Source organism: Anomaloglossus baeobatrachus, chromosome 11 (assembly GCF_048569485.1).
Source record: "Anomaloglossus baeobatrachus isolate aAnoBae1 chromosome 11, aAnoBae1.hap1, whole genome shotgun sequence".
Lineage (NCBI taxonomy): Eukaryota > Metazoa > Chordata > Amphibia > Anura > Aromobatidae > Anomaloglossus > Anomaloglossus baeobatrachus.
In genome coordinates, this window is record NC_134363.1 from 6,055,041 (window position 1) to 6,072,180 (window position 17,140).

Sequence of the window (17,140 nt, forward strand, 5' to 3'; positions counted from 1 at the left end):
CTATTCTCCAGCAGGTGGTGCTCATTTCCCAGTCCTGTTGTCTATTTTGACCCCTATCCTCCAGCAGGTGGTGCTCATTTCCCAGTCCTGTTGTCTATTTTGACCCTTATCCTCCAGCAGGTGGTGCCTATGTCCCAGTCCTGTTGTCTATTTTGACTCCTATCCTCCAGCAGGTGGTGCTCATTTCCCAGTCCTGTTGTCTATTTTGACCCCTATCCTCCAGCAGGTGGTGCCTATGTCCCAGTCCTGTTGTCTATTTTGACCCCTATCCTCCAGCAGGTGGTGCTCATTTCCCAGTCCTGTTGTCTATTTTGACCCCTATCCTCCAGCAGGTGGTGCCTATGTCCTAGTCCTATTGTTTATTTTGACCCCTATCCTCCAGCAGGTGGTGCTCATGTCCCAGTCCTGTCGTCTGTCCCATCTCCTGTCCTCCAGCAGGTGGTGCTCATGTCCCAGTCCTGTCGTCTGTCCCATCTCCTGTCCTCCAGCAGGTGGTGCTCATGTCCCAGTCCTGTCGTCTGTCCCATCTCCTGTCCTCCAGCAGGTGGTGCTCATGTCCCAGTCCTGTCGTCTGTCCCATCTCCTGTCCCCCAGCAGGTGGTGCTCATTTCCCAGTCCTGTTGTCTATTTTGACCCCTATTTTCCAGCAGGTGGTGCTCATGTCGCAGTCCTGTCGTCTGTCCCATCTCCTATCCTCCAGCAGGTGGTGCTCATTTCCCAGTCCTGTTGTCTATTTTCACCCCAATCCTCCAGCAGGTGGTGCTCATTTCCCAGTCCTGTTGTTTATTTTGACCCCTATCCTCCAGCAGGTGGTGCTCATTTCCCAGTCCTGTTGTTTATTTTGACCCCTATCCTCCAGCAGGTGGTGCTCATTTCCCAGTCCTGTTGTTTATTTTGACTCCTATTCTCCAGCAGGTGGTGCTCATGTCGCAGTCCTGTTGTTTATTTTGACCCCTATCCTCCAGCAGGTGGTGCTCATGTCGCAGTCCTGTCGTCTGTCCCATCTCCTGTCCTCCAGCAGGTGGTGCTCATGTCGCAGTCCTGTCGTCTGTCCCATCTCCTGTCCTCCAGCAGGTGGTGCTCATGTCGCAGTCCTGTCGTCTGTCCCATCTCCTGTCCTCCAGCAGGTGGTGCTCATGTCGCAGTCCTGTCGTCTGTCCCATCTCCTGTCCTCCAGCAGGTGGTGCTCATGTCGCAGTCCTGTCGTCTGTCCCATCTCCTGTCCTCCAGCAGGTGGTGCTCATGTCGCAGTCCTGTCGTCTGTCCCATCTCCTGTCCTCCAGCAGGTGGTGCTCATGTCGCAGTCCTGTCGTCTGTCCCATCTCCTGTCCTCCAGCAGGTGGTGCTCATGTCGCAGTCCTGTCGTCTGTCCCATCTCCTGTCCTCCAGCAGGTGGTGCTCATGTCGCAGTCCTGTCGTCTGTCCCATCTCCTGTCCTCCAGCAGGTGGTGCTCATGTCGCAGTCCTGTCGTCTGTCCCATCTCCTGTCCTCCAGCAGGTGGTGCTCATGTCGCAGTCCTGTCGTCTGTCCCATCTCCTGTCCTCCAGCAGGTGGTGCTCATGTCGCAGTCCTGTCGTCTGTCCCATCTCCTGTCCTCCAGCAGGTGGTGCTCATGTCGCAGTCCTGTCGTCTGTCCAATCTCCTGTCCTCCAGCAGGTGGTGCTCATGTCGCAGTCCTGTCGTCTGTCCCATCTCCTGTCCTCCAGCAGGTGGTGCTCATGTCGCAGTCCTGTCGTCTGTCCCATCTCCTGTCCTCCAGCAGGTGGTGCTCATGTCGCAGTCCTGTCGTCTGTCCCATCTCCTGTCCTCCAGCAGGTGGTGCTCATGTCGCAGTCCTGTCGTCTGTCCCATCTCCTGTCCTCCAGCAGGTGGTGCTCATGTCGCAGTCCTGTCGTCTGTCCCATCTCCTGTCCTCCAGCAGGTGGTGCTCATGTCGCAGTCCTGTCGTCTGTCCCATCTCCTGTCCTCCAGCAGGTGGTGCTCATGTCGCAGTCCTGTCGTCTGTCCCATCTCCTGTCCTCCAGCAGGTGGTGCTCATGTCGCAGTCCTGTCGTCTGTCCCATCTCCTGTCCTCCAGCAGGTGGTGCTCATGTCGCAGTCCTGTCGTCTGTCCCATCTCCTGTCCTCCAGCAGGTGGTGCTCATGTCGCAGTCCTGTCGTCTGTCCCATCTCCTGTCCTCCAGCAGGTGGTGCTCATGTCGCAGTCCTGTCGTCTGTCCAATCTCCTGTCCTCCAGCAGGTGGTGCTCATGTCGCAGTCCTGTCGTCTGTCCCATCTCCTGTCCTCCAGCAGGTGGTGCTCATGTCGCAGTCCTGTCGTCTGTCCCATCTCCTGTCCTCCAGCAGGTGGTGCTCATGTCGCAGTCCTGTCGTCTGTCCCATCTCCTGTCCTCCAGCAGGTGGTGCTCATGTCGCAGTCCTGTCGTCTGTCCCATCTCCTGTCCTCCAGCAGGTGGTGCTCATGTCGCAGTCCTGTCGTCTGTCCCATCTCCTGTCCTCCAGCAGGTGGTGCTCATGTCGCAGTCCTGTTGTCTGTCCCATCTCCTGTCCTCCAGCAGGTGGTGCTCATGTCGCAGTCCTGTCGTCTGTCCCATCTCCTGTCCTCCAGCAGGTGGTGCTCATGTCGCAGTCCTGTCGTCTGTCCCATCTCCTGTCCTCCAGCAGGTGGTGCTCATGTCGTAGTCCTGTCGTCTGTCCCATCTCCTGTCCTCCAGCAGGTGGTGCTCATGTCGCAGTCCTGTCGTCTGTCCCGACTCCTGAAGAGGGAGAAGTGTAGCAGGATTAAGGACCGCACACCGGGAGATGGTGACATTGTCAGGGAGCAGTGATGTCATGTGGGCATTGATCTTCAGCTGTTGCTTTAGGTTGGTGTTTCTCGGACGACTGGATCCAATCTGGCTGAGTAGTATCCAAAGGGCCGCTGTCTTCCTCCATAGCAAACAAGCATAATGACTTCTGGTAGTCAGGCAGGCCCAGGGCTGGAGATATCTTGATGATACTCCTCAGGTGACTGTGAATGCAGCACAGTTGTACATGGGGTGGGCTTGGAAGCTGCTAGATTCATCTCCACACCTCTTGCCACTTGAGAGAGAGTGCCTTAGTCCTTCACCCTATAATCAGGAGTTCCATCTGCAGTTTGCGTATGGACTCTCGGAGACCTGATACAAAAGACTGTACCCTGGTTTGTAACTCACCCACCCCAGGGCTTTGGGACACCCGGTGCCGGGTCGGACTAGTCCGGGGGTAGTCAGTGGTGGCGGGGCCAGGCTCCGTGACCCTGGCGGGGTCAACTAATATGGCAGAGGTGGGGATGGTAATCAATAATAGAGTTTGTAGGTTATTCGTGACACCACCTGTGGATTGCGGCTATGGAGCCGCCGCTACTGGATAGGGCCTCCGGGGCTGATAGATTAGCAGCTGGGATGGTTCTGCTCCCCACAGGTGGAGCGGTACCCCGGGGCAACCGTTGGTGCCTATTAAAGTCTATGGTGGTATTGTAGATGGTGTAGTGCAGGCGAAATAATGAAGGCAACACCAGCGGGTGCAGTTTCAAGGTTTTGCTCACTGATTCGTGTCTGTCGCGACCTGGTCGCCCACTGGTGTGCTGGGATCCCCTGTCAGGGACCTCCGCCGATCCCGGGTAGTTCTGGGAGTAAATGCCGGTGCACCCTTTAGTTGTGTCTCTTTCCTCGGCTGTCTTCAAAGCCTTGACTTTTCTGGATAAACCTGTCTTGGCCTCCACTATAGGTTCTGGACAAGAAGGCTTTCCTGGATGGTACTTTGCCCTCTTCCCAGGGGTTCTACAGTGGGATGTGGCCCTGGGCGCTTGCAACCACCCTGGGCCTCGGTGTTCACTTTTGGAAAATGACTTCTCTTCCTCCAGTTTCTAGGGACCGTCCCCTGTTTGCAGCCTGATCCCTCCACCTGATGGTCAGTGGAACAGGCCACAAGCTGGAAAGCCTTGCAGTGGCCCTGGAATCCTTTCTGTAGTCACTGCTGTGGTGTCACCTGGGCCTAGCTGGGCCCCAGGGTCTCCACCAGGAAGCTTCACTTTCTGTTGCTGTTCTGAGGTTTCAACCTCTCTCTCTGTTTCACTCCTCACTCCTCTCCTCTCTCAACTAACTCAACTTGACCTTCCTGTCACTGCTCTATCTAGCTGTTGACTCTTCCCACCCACCCAGTTGCTAGACCCCACCCTATGGGAGAAGGGATGGGTTTTACGGCCCCCCAGCATGCAGCATGGGGGGTAGCTGCCACTATCCCCGGTCCCTGTGTGTGCCTAACAATGGGTGTAGTGTGAATTTGCCTGTGGACCGGCGTTTACTCCTTTCCTTACCCAGAATGGGACATCACACCTCTGGCTGAGGTGCAATCTCCCTGTGGCAATGGAAGCATCAGGGGCGCCACATTTGTATGGAAGAGCATCGGGTGTAAATTGGGGTCAGGAGAACACTAAGATTCCAAGAACTAGGATCCCCTAAAACCCCGGAAAAAGAGCACAAGAGTAATTGGTAACTAACAGGCAGCAACCCCCCTGACTTATATATATACACAACTAGAAATAGCGGTGGAGTGTGCCTACTCTACCTAAACACCTCGTCACCGCCTAAGAAACTAGCTAGACTCAAAGAAGAAGAAAGAAATTCTAACTTGCCTCGGAGCAGCCCCAAAGAGATAGTTAAAGCCCCCACTATATATTGACAATATAAGAAGTAAACAATACACAGTTGGTTAGGGATAGACTTAAGCAAAGAGAGGCCCTGCTAACTAAGACACAAAGGATAGGATAGATCACTGGGTGCTGCAAGCAACATCCTAATATATGTCTGTCCTCTAGCAGGTGGTGCTCACGTTTCAGTCCTGCCATTTCTTCCTCCCTCTATTCCCCAGCAGGTGATGCTCATGTCGCAGTCCTGTCATCTATCCCGGCCCCTGTCCTCCAGCAGGTGGTGCTCATGTTCCAGTCCTGTCATCTATCCTGGCCTGTCTTCCAGCTGGTGGTGCTCATGTCCCAGTCCTGTCATTTATCCCGGCCCCTGTCCTCCGGCAGGTGGTGCTCATATCCCAGTCATGTCTTCTATTCAGGCTCCTATTTCCTGTCACGTGGGGGTCATGTCCCAGTCCTGTCGTCTATCACGGCCCCTGTCCTCCAGCAGGTGGTGTTCATGTCTCAGTCCTGTAATTTATCCTGGCCCTATTCCAGCAGATGGTGGTCATGTCCCTGTCCTGTCATCTATCCCGACCCCTGTCCTCCGGCAAGTGGTGCTCATTAGGGATGATCGAATACCTCAAATATTCAGCTTCACAAATATTTGACGAATAGGTCGCCACTATTCGACTATTCGTGAATATTCGATGCGCAAGGTAAGGCTATGGGAAACCCGAATAACAACTATTCAGAACTATTTGGGCTTTCCACAGACTTACATTGCACATCGAATATTCGCATAGCGGCGACCTATTCATCGGATATTCGCGACGCCGAATATTTGAGGTATTCGATCATCCCTAGTGCTCATGTCCCAGTCTTGTCGTCTATCCCGGCTCCTGTCCTCCAGCAGGTGGTGCTCATGTTTCAGTTCTGTCTATCCCTCCCTCTATTCCCCGGCAAGTGGTGCTCATGTCACAGTCCTGTCATCTATCCCATCTCCTGTCCTCCAGCAGGTAGTGCTCATGTCCAACTCTTGTTGTCTACCTCGGCCCCTGTCCTCCAACAGGTGGTGCTCATGTCTCAGTCCTGATGTCTATCCTGGCCCCTGTCCTACAGCAGGTGGTGCTCATGTCCCACTCCTGTCGTCTATCCCGGCCCCTATCCTTCAGCAGGTGGTGCTCATGTCACAGTCCTGTCGTCTATTCCGATCCCTATCCTCCAGCAGGTGATGCTCATGTCCCTATCCTGTCGTCTATCCCGCCCCGTCATCCAGCAGGTGGTGCAAATGTTCCAGTCCTGTTGTCTAACCCAGCCCGTCCTCCAGCAGGTGGTGCTCATGTCCCAGTCCTGTCATCTATCCCAGCCTGTCTTCCAGCAGGTGGGACTCGTGTCCCAGTTCTGTTTATCCCAGCCCCTGTCCTCCAGCAGGTGGTGCTCATGTTCCAGTCCTGTCGTCTATCCCAGCCCCTGTCTACTGGCAGGTGGTGCTCATGTCCCAGTCCTGTCTTTTATTCCTGGCCCTATTCCCCGTCAGGTGGTGCTCATGTCGTAGTCCTGTCTTCTATCCCATCTCCTGTCCTCTAGTAGGTGGTGCTCATGCCCCACTCCTGTCATCTATCCCGGCCCCTGTCCTCCAGCAGGTGGTGCTCATGTCCCAGTCCTGTCTATTCCTCCATCTATTCCACGGCAGGAGGTGCTCATCTCCCAGTCCTGTCTATTCCTCCCTCTATTCCCCGGCAGGTGGTGCTCAAGTCCCAGTCCTGTCTATTCCTCCATCTATTCCACGGCAGGAGGTGCTCATGTCCCAGTCCTGTCTATTCCTCCCTCTATTCCCCGGCAGGTGGTGCTCATGTCCCAGTCCTGTCTATTGCTCCCTCTATTCCCCGGCAGGTGGTGCTCATGTCCCAGTCCTGTCTATTGCTCCCTCTATTCCCCGGCAGGTGGTGCTCATGTCCCAGTCCTGTCTATTCCTCCCTCTATTCCCCGGCAGGTGGTGCTCATGTCCCAGTCCTGTCTATTGCTCCCTCTATTCCCCGGCAGGTGGTGCTCACGTCCCAGTCCTGTCTATTGCTCCCTCTATTCCCCGGCGGGTGGTGCTCACGTCCCAGTCCTGTCTATTCCTCCCTCTATTCCCCGGCAGGTGGTGCTCATGTCCCAGTCCTGTCTATTCCTCCCTCTATTCCCCGGCAGGTGGTGCTCATGTCCCAGTCCTGTCTATTGCTCCCTCTATTCCCCGGCAGGTGGTGCTCACGTCCCAGTCCTGTCTATTGCTCCCTCTATTCCCCGGCAGGTGGTGCTCATGTCCCAGTCCTGTCTATTGCTCCCTCTATTCCCCGGCAGGTGGTGCTCATGTCCCAGTCCTGTCTATTGCTCCCTCTATTCCCCGGCAGGTGGTGCTCATGTCCCAGTCCTGTCTATTGCTCCCTCTATTTCCCGGCAGGTGGTGCTCACGTCCCAGTCCTGTCTATTGCTCCCTCTATTCCCCGGCAGGTGGTGCTCACGTCCCAGTCCTGTCTATTGCTCCCTCTATTCCCCGGCAGGTGGTGCTCACGTCCCAGTCCTGTCTATTCCTCCATCTATTCCACGGCAGGAGGTGCTCATGTCCCAGTCCTGTCTATTCCTCCCTCTATTCCCCGGCAGGTGGTGCTCATGTCCCAGTCCTGTCTATTGCTCCCTCTATTCCCCGGCAGGTGGTGCTCATGTCCCAGTCCTGTCTATTCCTCCCTCTATTCCCCGGCAGGTGGTGCTCATGTCCCAGTCCTGTCTATTGCTCCCTCTATTTCCCGGCAGGTGGTGCTCATGTCCCAATCCTGTCTATTGCTCCCTCTATTTCCCGGCAGGTGGTGCTCATGTCCCAGTCCTGTCTATTGCTCCCTCTATTTCCCGGCAGGTGGTGCTCATGTCCCAGTCCTGTCTATTGCTCCCTCTATTTCCCGGCAGGTGGTGCTCATGTCCCAGTCCTGTCTATTGCTCCCTCTATTTCCCGGCAGGTGGTGCTCATGTCCCAGTCCTGTCTATTGCTCCCTCTATTCCCCGGCAGGTGGTGCTCATGTCCCAGTCCTGTCTATTGCTCCCTCTATTCCCCGGCAGGTGGTGCTCACGTCCCAGTCCTGTCTATTGCTCCCTCTATTCCCCGGCAGGTGGTGCTCACGTCCCAGTCCTGTCTATTGCTCCCTCTATTCCCCGGCAGGTGGTGCTCATGTCCCAGTCCTGTCTATTGCTCCCTCTATTCCCCGGCAGGTGGTGCTCATGTCCCAGTCCTGTCTATTGCTCCCTCTATTTCCCGGCAGGTGGTGCTCACGTCCCAGTCCTGTCTATTGCCTCCTCTATTCCCCGGCAGGTGGTGCTCACGTCCCAGTCCTGTCTATTGCTCCCTCTATTCCCCGGCAGGTGGTGCTCATGTCCCAGTCCTGTCTATTCCTCCATCTATTCCACGGCAGGAGGTGCTCATGTCCCAGTCCTGTCTATTCCTCCCTCTATTCCCCGGCAGGTGGTGCTCATGTCCCAGTCCTGTCTATTGCTCCCTCTATTCCCCGGCAGGTGGTGCTCATGTCCCAGTCCTGTCTATTCCTCCCTCTATTCCCCGGCAGGTGGTGCTCATGTCCCAGTCCTGTCTATTGCTCCCTCTATTTCCCGGCAGGTGGTGCTCATGTCCCAGTCCTGTCTATTGCTCCCTCTATTTCCCGGCAGGTGGTGCTCATGTCCCAGTCCTGTCTATTGCTCCCTCTATTTCCCGGCAGGTGGTGCTCATGTCCCAGTCCTGTCTATTGCTCCCTCTATTCCCCGGCAGGTGGTGCTCATGTCCCAGTCCTGTCTATTCCTCCCTCTATTCCCCGGCAGGTGGTGCTCACGTCCCAGTCCTGTCTATTCCTCCCTCTATTCCCCGGCAGGTGGTGCTCACGTCCCAGTCCTGTCTATTGCTTCCTCTATTCCCCGGCAGGTGGTGCTCATGTCCCAGTCCTGTCTATTGCTCTCTCTATTCCCCGGCAGGTGGTGCTCATGTCCCAGTCCTGTCTATTGCTCCCTCTATTCCCCGGCAGGTGGTGCTCATGTCCCAGTCCTGTCTATTCCTCCCTCTATTCCCCGGCAGGTGGTGCTCATGTCCCAGTCCTGTCTATTGCTTCCTCTATTCCCCGGCAGGTGGTGCTCATGTCCCAGTCCTGTCTATTGCTCCCTCTATTCCCCGGCAGGTGGTGCTCACGTCCCAGTCCTGTCTATTGCTCCCTCTATTCCCCGGCAGGTGGTGCTCACGTCCCAGTCCTGTCTATTGCTCCCTCTATTCCCCGGCAGGTGGTGCTTACGTCCCAGTCCTGTCTATTGCTCCCTCTATTCCCCGGCAGGTGATGCTCATGTCCCAGTCCTGTCTATTGCTCCCTGTATTCCCCGGCAGGTGGTGCTCATGTCCCAGTCCTGTCTATTGCTCCCTGTATTCCCCGGCAGGTGGTGCTCATGTCCCAGTCCTGTCTATTCCTCCATCTATTCCACGGCAGGAGGTGCTCATGTCCCAGTCCTGTCTATTCCTCCCTCTATTCCCCGGCAGGTGGTGCTCATGTCCCAGTCCTGTCTATTGCTCCCTCCATTCCCCGGCAGGTGGTGCTCATGTCCCAGTCCTGTCTATTCCTCCCTCTATTCCCCGGCAGGTGGTGCTCATGTCCCAGTCCTGTCTATTGCTCCCTCTATTCCCCGGCAGGTGATGCTCTGGTCCCAGTCCTGTCTATTGCTCCCTCTATTCCCCGGCAGGTGGTGCTCATGTCCCAGTCCTGTCTATTGCTCCCTCTATTCCCCGGCAGGTGGTGCTCATGTCCCAGTCCTGTCTATTGCTCCCTCTATTCCCCGGCAGGTGGTGCTCATGTCCCAGTCCTGTGTATTGCTCCCTCTATTCCCCGGCAGGTGGTGCTCATGTCCCATTCCTGTCTATTGCTCCCTCTATTTCCCGGCAGGTGGTGCTCATGTCCCAGTCCTGTCTATTGCTCCCTCTATTCCCCGGCAGGTGGTGCTCACGTCCCAGTCCTGTCTATTGCTCCCTCTATTCCCCGGCAGGTGGTGCTCATGTCCCAGTCCTGTCTATTGCTCCCTCTATTCCCCGGCAGGTGGTGCTCATGTCCCAGTCCTGTCTATTCCTCCCTCTATTCTCCGGCAGGTGGTGCTCATGTCCCAGTCCTGTCTATTCCTCCCTCTATTCCCCGGCAGGTGGTGCTCATGTCCCAGTCCTGTCTATTCCTCCATCTATTCCACGGCAGGAGGTGCTCATGTCTCAGTCCTGTCTATTCCTCCCTCTATTCCCCGGCAGGTGGTGCTCATGTCCCAGTCCTGTCTATTGCTCCCTCTATTCCCCGGCAGGTGATGCTCATGTCCCAGTCCTGTCTATTCCTCCATCTATTCCACGGCAGAAGGTGCTCATGTCCCAGTCCTGTCTATTCCTCCCTCTCTTCCCCGGCAGGTGGTGCTCATGTCCCAGTCCTGTCTATTGCTCCCTCTATTCCCCGGCAGGTGGTGCTCATGTCCCAGTCCTGTCTATTGCTCCCTCTATTCCCCGGCAGGTGGTGCTCATGTCCCAGTCCTGTCTATTGCTCCCTCTATTCCCCGACAGGTGGTGCTCATGTCCCAGTCCTGTCTATTGCTCCCTCTATTCCCCGGCAGGTTGTGCTTATGTCTCAGTCCTGTCTATTCCTCCCTCTATTCCCCGGCAGGTGGTGCTCATGTCCCAGTCCTGTCTATTGCTCCCTCTATTCCCCGGCAGGTGGTGCTCATGTCCCAGTCCTGTCTATTCCTCCCTCTATTCCCCGGCAGGTGGTGCTCATGTCCCAGTCCTGTCTATTGCTCCCTGTATTCCCCGGCAGGTGGTGCTCATGTCCCAGTCCTGTCTATTGCTCCCTGTATTCCCCGGCAGGTGGTCTCATGTCCCAGTCCTGTCTATTCCTCCCTCTATTCCCCGGCAGGTGGTGCTCATGTCCCAGTCCTGTCTATTCCTCCATCTATTCCACGGCAGGAGGTGCTCATGTCTCAGTCCTGTCTATTCCTCCCTCTATTCCCCGGCAGGTGGTGCTCATGTCCCAGTCCTGTCTATTGCTCCCTCTATTCCCCGGCAGGTGATGCTCATGTCCCAGTCCTGTCTATTCCTCCATCTATTCCACGGCAGAAGGTGCTCATGTCCCAGTCCTGTCTATTCCTCCCTCTCTTCCCCGGCAGGTGGTGCTCATGTCCCAGTCCTGTCTATTGCTCCCTCTATTCCCCGGCAGGTGGTGCTCATGTCCCAGTCCTGTCTATTGCTCCCTCTATTCCCCGGCAGGTGGTGCTCATGTCCCAGTCCTGTCTATTGCTCCCTCTATTCCCCGACAGGTGGTGCTCATGTCCCAGTCCTGTCTATTGCTCTCTCTATTCCCCGGCAGGTTGTGCTTATGTCTCAGTCCTGTCTATTCCTCCCTCTATTCCCCGGCAGGTGGTGCTCATGTCCCAGTCCTGTCTATTGCTCCCTCTATTCCCCGGCAGGTGGTGCTCATGTCCCAGTCCTGTCTATTCCTCCCTCTATTCCCCGGCAGGTGGTGCTCATGTCCCAGTCCTGTCTATTGCTCCCTGTATTCCCCGGCAGGTGGTGCTCATGACCCAGTCCTGTCTATTGCTCCCTGTATTCCCCGGCAGGTGGTGCTCATGTCCCAGTCCTGTCTATTCCTCCATCTATTCCACGGCAGGAGGTGCTCATGTCCCAGTCCTGCCTATTGCTCCCTCTATTCCCCGTTAGGTGGTGCTCATGTCCCAGTCCTGTCTATTCCTCCCTCTATTTCCCGGCAGTTGGTGCTCATGTCCCAGTCCTGTCTATTGCTCCCTCTATTTCCCGGAAGGTGGTGCTCATGTCCCATTCCTGTCTATTCCTCCCTCTATTTCCCGGCAGGTGGTGCTCATGTCCCAGTCCTGTCTATTGCTCCCTCTATTCCCCGGCAGGTGGTGCTCATGTCCCAGTCCTGTCTATTGCTCCCTCTATTCCCCGGCAGGTGGTGCTCATGTCCCAGTCCTGTCTATTCCTCCCTCTATTCCCCGGCAGGTGGTGCTCATGTCCCAGTCCTGTCTATTCCTCCCTCTATTTCCTGGCAGGTGGTGCTCATGTCCCAGTCCTGTCTATTGCTCCCTCTATTTCCCGGCAGGTGGTGCTCATGTCCCATTCCTGTCTATTCCTCCCTCTATTCCCCGGCAGGTGGTGCTCATGTCCCAGTCCTGTCTATTGCTCCCTCTATTCCCCGGCAGGTGGTGCTCATGTCCCAGTCCTGTCTATTGCTCCCTCTATTCCCCGGCAGGTGGTGCTCATGTCCCAGTCCTGTCTATTGCTCCCTCTATTCCCCGGCAGGTGGTGCTCATGTCCCAGTCCTGTCTATTCCTCCCTCTATTCCCCGGCAAGTGGTGCTCATGTCCCAGTCCTGTCTATTCCTCCCTCTATTCCCCGGCAGGTGGTGCTCATGTCCCATTCCTGTCTATTGCTCCCTCTATTCCCCGGCAGGTGGTGCTCATGTCCCAGTCCTGTCTATTCCTCCCTCTATTCCCCGGCAGGTGGTGCTCATGTCCCAGTCCTGTCTATTGCTCCCTCTATTCCCCGGCAGGTGGTGCTCATGTCCCAGTCCTGTCTATTCCTCCCTCTATTCCCCGGCAGGTGGTGCTCATGTCCCATTCCTGTCTATTCCTCCCTCTATTCCCCGGCAGGTGGTGCTCATGTCCCAGTCCTGTCTATTGCTCCCTCTATTCCCCGGCAGGTGGTGCTCATGTGGTGCTCATGTCCCAGTCCTGTCTATTGCTCCCTCTATTCCCCGGCAGGTGGTGCTCATGTCCCATTCCTGTCTATTGCTCCCCCTATTCCCCGGCAGGTGGTGCTCATGTCCCAGTCCTGTCTATTCCTCCCTCTATTCCCCGGCAGGTGGTGCTCATGTCCCAGTCCTGTCTATTGCTCCCTCTATTCCCCGGCAGGTGGTGCTCACGTCCCAGTCCTGTCTATTGCTCCCTCTATTCCCCGGCAGGTGGTGCTCACGTCCCAGTCCTGTCTATTGCTTCCTCTATTCCCCGGCAGGTGGTGCTCATGTCCCAGTCCTGTCTATTGCTCCCTCTATTCCCCGGCAGGTGGTGCTCATGTCCCAGTCCTGTCTATTGCTCCCTCTATTCCCCGGCAGGTGGTGCTCATGTCCCAGTCCTGTCTATTGCTTCCTCTATTCCCCGGCAGGTGGTGCTCACGTCCCAGTCCTGTCTATTGCTCCCTCTATTCCCCGGCAGGTGATGCTCATGTCCCAGTCCTGTCTATTCCTCCATCTATTCCACGGCAGGAGGTGCTCATGTCCCAGTCCTGTCTATTCCTCCCTCTATTCCCCGGCAGGTGGTGCTCATGTCCCAGTCCTGTCTATTGCTCCCTCTATTCCCCGGCAGGTGGTGCTCATGTCCCAGTCCTGTCTATTGCTCCCTCTATTCCCCGGCAGGTGGTGCTCATGTCCCAGTCCTGTCTATTCCTCCCTCTATTCCCCGGCAGGTGGTGCTCATGTCCCAGTCCTGTCTATTGCTCCCTGTATTCCCCGGCAGGTGGTGCTCATGTCCCAGTCCTGTCTATTGCTCCCTGTATTCCCCGGCAGGTGGTGCTCATGTCCCAGTCCTGTCTATTCCTCCCTCTATTCCCCGGCAGGTGGTGCTCATGTCCCAGTCCTGTCTATTCCTCCCTCTATTCCCCGGCAGGTGATGCTCTGGTCCCAGTCCTGTCTATTGCTCCCTCTATTCCCCGGCAGGTGGTGCTCATGTCCCAGTCCTGTCTATTGCTCCCTCTATTCCCCGGCAGGTGGTGCTCATGTCCCAGTCCTGTGTATTGCTCCCTCTATTCCCCGGCAGGTGGTGCTCATGTCCCATTCCTGTCTATTTCTCCCTCTATTCCCCGGCAGGTGGTGCTCACGTCCCAGTCCTGTCTATTGCTCCCTCTATTCCCCGGCAGGTGGTGCTCATGTCCCATTCCTGTCTATTGCTCCCTCTATTCCCCGGCGGGTGGTGCTCATGTCCCAGTCCTGTCTATTGCTCCCTCTATTCCCCGGCAGGTGGTGCTCATGTCCCATTCCTGTCTATTGCTCCCTCTATTCCACGGCAGGAGGTGCTCATGTCCCAGTCCTGTCTATTCTTCCCTCTCTTCCCCTGCAGGTGGTGCTCATGTCCCAGTCCTGTCTATTGCTCCCTCTATTCCCCGGCAGGTGGTGCTCATGTCCCAGTCCTGTCTATTCCTCCCTCTATTCCCTGGCAGGTGGTGCTCATGTCCCAGTCCTGTCTATTGCTCCCTCTATTCCCCGACAGGTGGTGCTCATGTCCCAGTCCTGTCTATTGCTCCCTCTATTCCCCGGCAGGTGGTGCTCATGTCCCAGTCCTGTCTATTCCTCCCTCTATTCCCCGGCAGGTGGTGCTCATGTCCCAGTCCTGTCTATTGCTCCCTCTATTCCCCGGCAGGTGGTGCTCATGTCCCAGTCCTGTCTATTCCTCCCTCTATTCCCCGGCAGGTGGTGCTCATGTCCCAGTCCTGTCTATTGCTCCCTGTATTCCCCGGCAGGTGGTGCTCATGTCCCAGTCCTGTCTATTGCTCCCTGTATTCCCCGGCAGGTGGTGCTCATGTCCCAGTCCTGTCTATTCCTCCATCTATTCCACGGCAGGAGGTGCTCATGTCCCAGTCCTGTCTATTCCTCCCTCTATTTCCCGGCAGTTGGTGCTCATGTCCCAGTCCTGTCTATTGCTCCCTCTATTTCCCGGCAGGTGGTGCTCATGTCCCATTCCTGTCTATTCCTCCCTCTATTTCCCGGCAGGTGGTGCTCATGTCCCAGTCCTGTCTATTGCTCTCTCTATTTCCTGGCAGGTGGTGCTCATGTCCCAGTCCTGTCTATTGCTCCCTCTATTTCCCGGCAGGTGGTGCTCATGTCCCATTCCTGTCTATTCCTCCCTCTATTCCCCGGCAGGTGGTGCTCATGTCCCAGTCCTGTCTATTGCTCCCTCTATTCCCCGGCAGGTGGTGCTCATGTCCCATTCCTGTCTATTGCTCCCTCTATTACCCGGCAGGTGGTGCTCATGTCCCAGTCCTGTCTATTCCTCCCTCTATTCCCCGGCAGGTGGTGCTCATGTCCCAGTCCTGTCTATTGCTCCCTCTATTCCCCGGCAGGAGGTGCTCATGTCCCAGTCCTGTCTATTGCTCCCTCTATTCCCCGGCAGGTGGTGCTCATGTCCCAGTCCTGTCTATTGCTCCCTCTATTCCCCGGCAGGTGGTGCTCATGTCCCAGTCCTGTCTATTGCTCCCTCTATTCCCCGGCAGGTGGTGCTCATGTCCCAGTCCTGTCTATTCCTCCCTCTATTCCCCGGCAGGTGGTGCTCATGTCCCAGTCCTGTCTATTCCTCCCTCTATTCCCCGGCAGGTGGTGCTCATGTCCCAGTCCTGTCTATTGCTCCCTCTATTCCCCGGCAGGTGGTGCTCATGTCCCAGTCCTGTCTATTGCTCCCTCTATTCCCCGGCAGGTGGTGCTCATGTCCCAGTCCTGTCTATTGCTCCCTCTATTCCCGGCAGGTGGTGCTCATGTCCCAGTCCTGTCTATTGCTCCCTCTATTCCCCGGCAGGTGGTGCTCATGTCCCAGTCCTGGCTATTGCTCCCTCTATTCCCCGGCAGGTGGTGCTCATGTCCCAGTCCTGTCTATTCCTCCCTCTATTCCCCGGCAGGTGGTGCTCATGTCCCAGTCCTGTCTATTGCTCCCTCTATTCCCCGGCAGGTGGTGCTCATGTCCCAGTCCTGTCTATTGCACCCTCTATTCCCCGGCAGGTGGTGCTCATGTCCCAGTCCTGTCTATTGCTCCCTCTATTCCCCGGCAGGAGGTGCTCATGTCCCATTCCTGTCTATTCCTCCCTCTATTTCCCGGCAAGTGGTGCTCATGTCCCAGTCCTGTCTATTCCTCCCTCTATTCCCCGGCAGGTGGTGCTCATGTCCCATTCCTGTCTATTGCTCCCTCTATTCCCCGGCAGGTGGTGCTCATGTCCCAGTCCTGTCTATTCCTCCCTCTATTCCCCGGCAGGTGGTGCTCATGTCCCAGTCCTGTCTATTGCTCCCTCTATTCCCCGGCAGGTGGTGCTCATGTCCCAGTCCTGTCTATTCCTCCCTCTATTCCCCGGCAGGTGGTGCTCAAGTCCCATTCCTGTCTATTCCTCCCTCTATTCCCCGGCAGGTGGTGCTCATGTCCCAGTCCTGTCTATTGCTCCCTCTATTCCCCGGCAGGTGGTGCTCATGTGGTGCTCATGTCCCAGTCCTGTCTATTGCTCCCTCTATTCCCCGGCAGGTGGTGCTCATGTCCCATTCCTGTCTATTGCTCCCTCTATTCCCCGGCAGGTGGTGCTCATGTCCCAGTCCTGTCTATTCCTCCCTCTATTCCCCGGCAGGTGGTGCTCATGTGCCAGTCCTGTCTATTTCTCCCTCTATTCCCCGGCAGGTTGTGCTCATGTCCCAGTCCTGTCTATTCCTCCCTCTATTCCCCGGCAGGTGGTGCTCATGTCCCAGTCCTGTCTATTGCTCCCTCTATTCCCCGGCAGGTGGTGCTCATGTCCCAGTCCTGTCTATTCCTCCCTCTATTCCCCGGCAGGTGGTGCTCATGTCCCAGTCCTGTCTATTGCTCCCTCTATTCCCCGGCAGGTGGTGCTCATGTCCCAGTCCTGTCTATTGCTCCCTCTATTCCCCGGCAGGTGGTGCTCATGTCCCAGTCCTGTCTATTGCTCCTTCTTTTCCCCGGCAGGTGGTGCTCATGTCCCAGTCCTGTCTATTGCTCCCTCTATTCCCCGGCAGGTGGTGCTCATGTCCCATTCCTGTCTATTGCTCACTCTATTCCCCGGCAAATGGTGCTCATGTCCCAGTCCTGTCTATTGCTCCCTCTATTAACCGGCAGGTGGTGCTCATGTCCCAGTCCTGTCTATTGCTCCCTCTATTCCCCGGCAGGTGGTGCTCACGTCCCAGTCTGTCTATTGCTCCCTCTATTCCCCGGCAGGTGGTGCTCACGTCCCAGTCCTGTCTATTCCTCCCTCTATTCCCCGGCAGGTGGTGCTCACGTCCCAGTCCTGTCTATTGCTCCCTCTATTCCCCGGCAGGTGGTGCTCATGTCCCAGTCCTGTCTATTCCTCCCTCTATTCCCCGGCAGGAGGTGCTCATGTCCCAGTCCTGTCTATTTCTCCCTCTATTTCCCAGCAGGTGGTGCTCATGTCCCAGTCCTGTCTATTGCTCCCTCTATTCCCCGGCAGGTGGTGCTCATGTCCCAGTCCTGTCTATTGCTCCCTCTATTCCCCGGCAGGTGGTGCTCATGTCCCAGTCCTGTTTATTGCTCCCTCTATTCCCCGGCAGGTGGTGCTCACGTCCCATTCCTGTCTATTGCTCCCTCTATTCCCCGGCAGGTGGTGCTCATGTCCCAGTCCTGTCTATTGCTCCTTCTATTCCCCGGCAGGTGGTGCTCATGTCCCAGTCCTGTCTATTG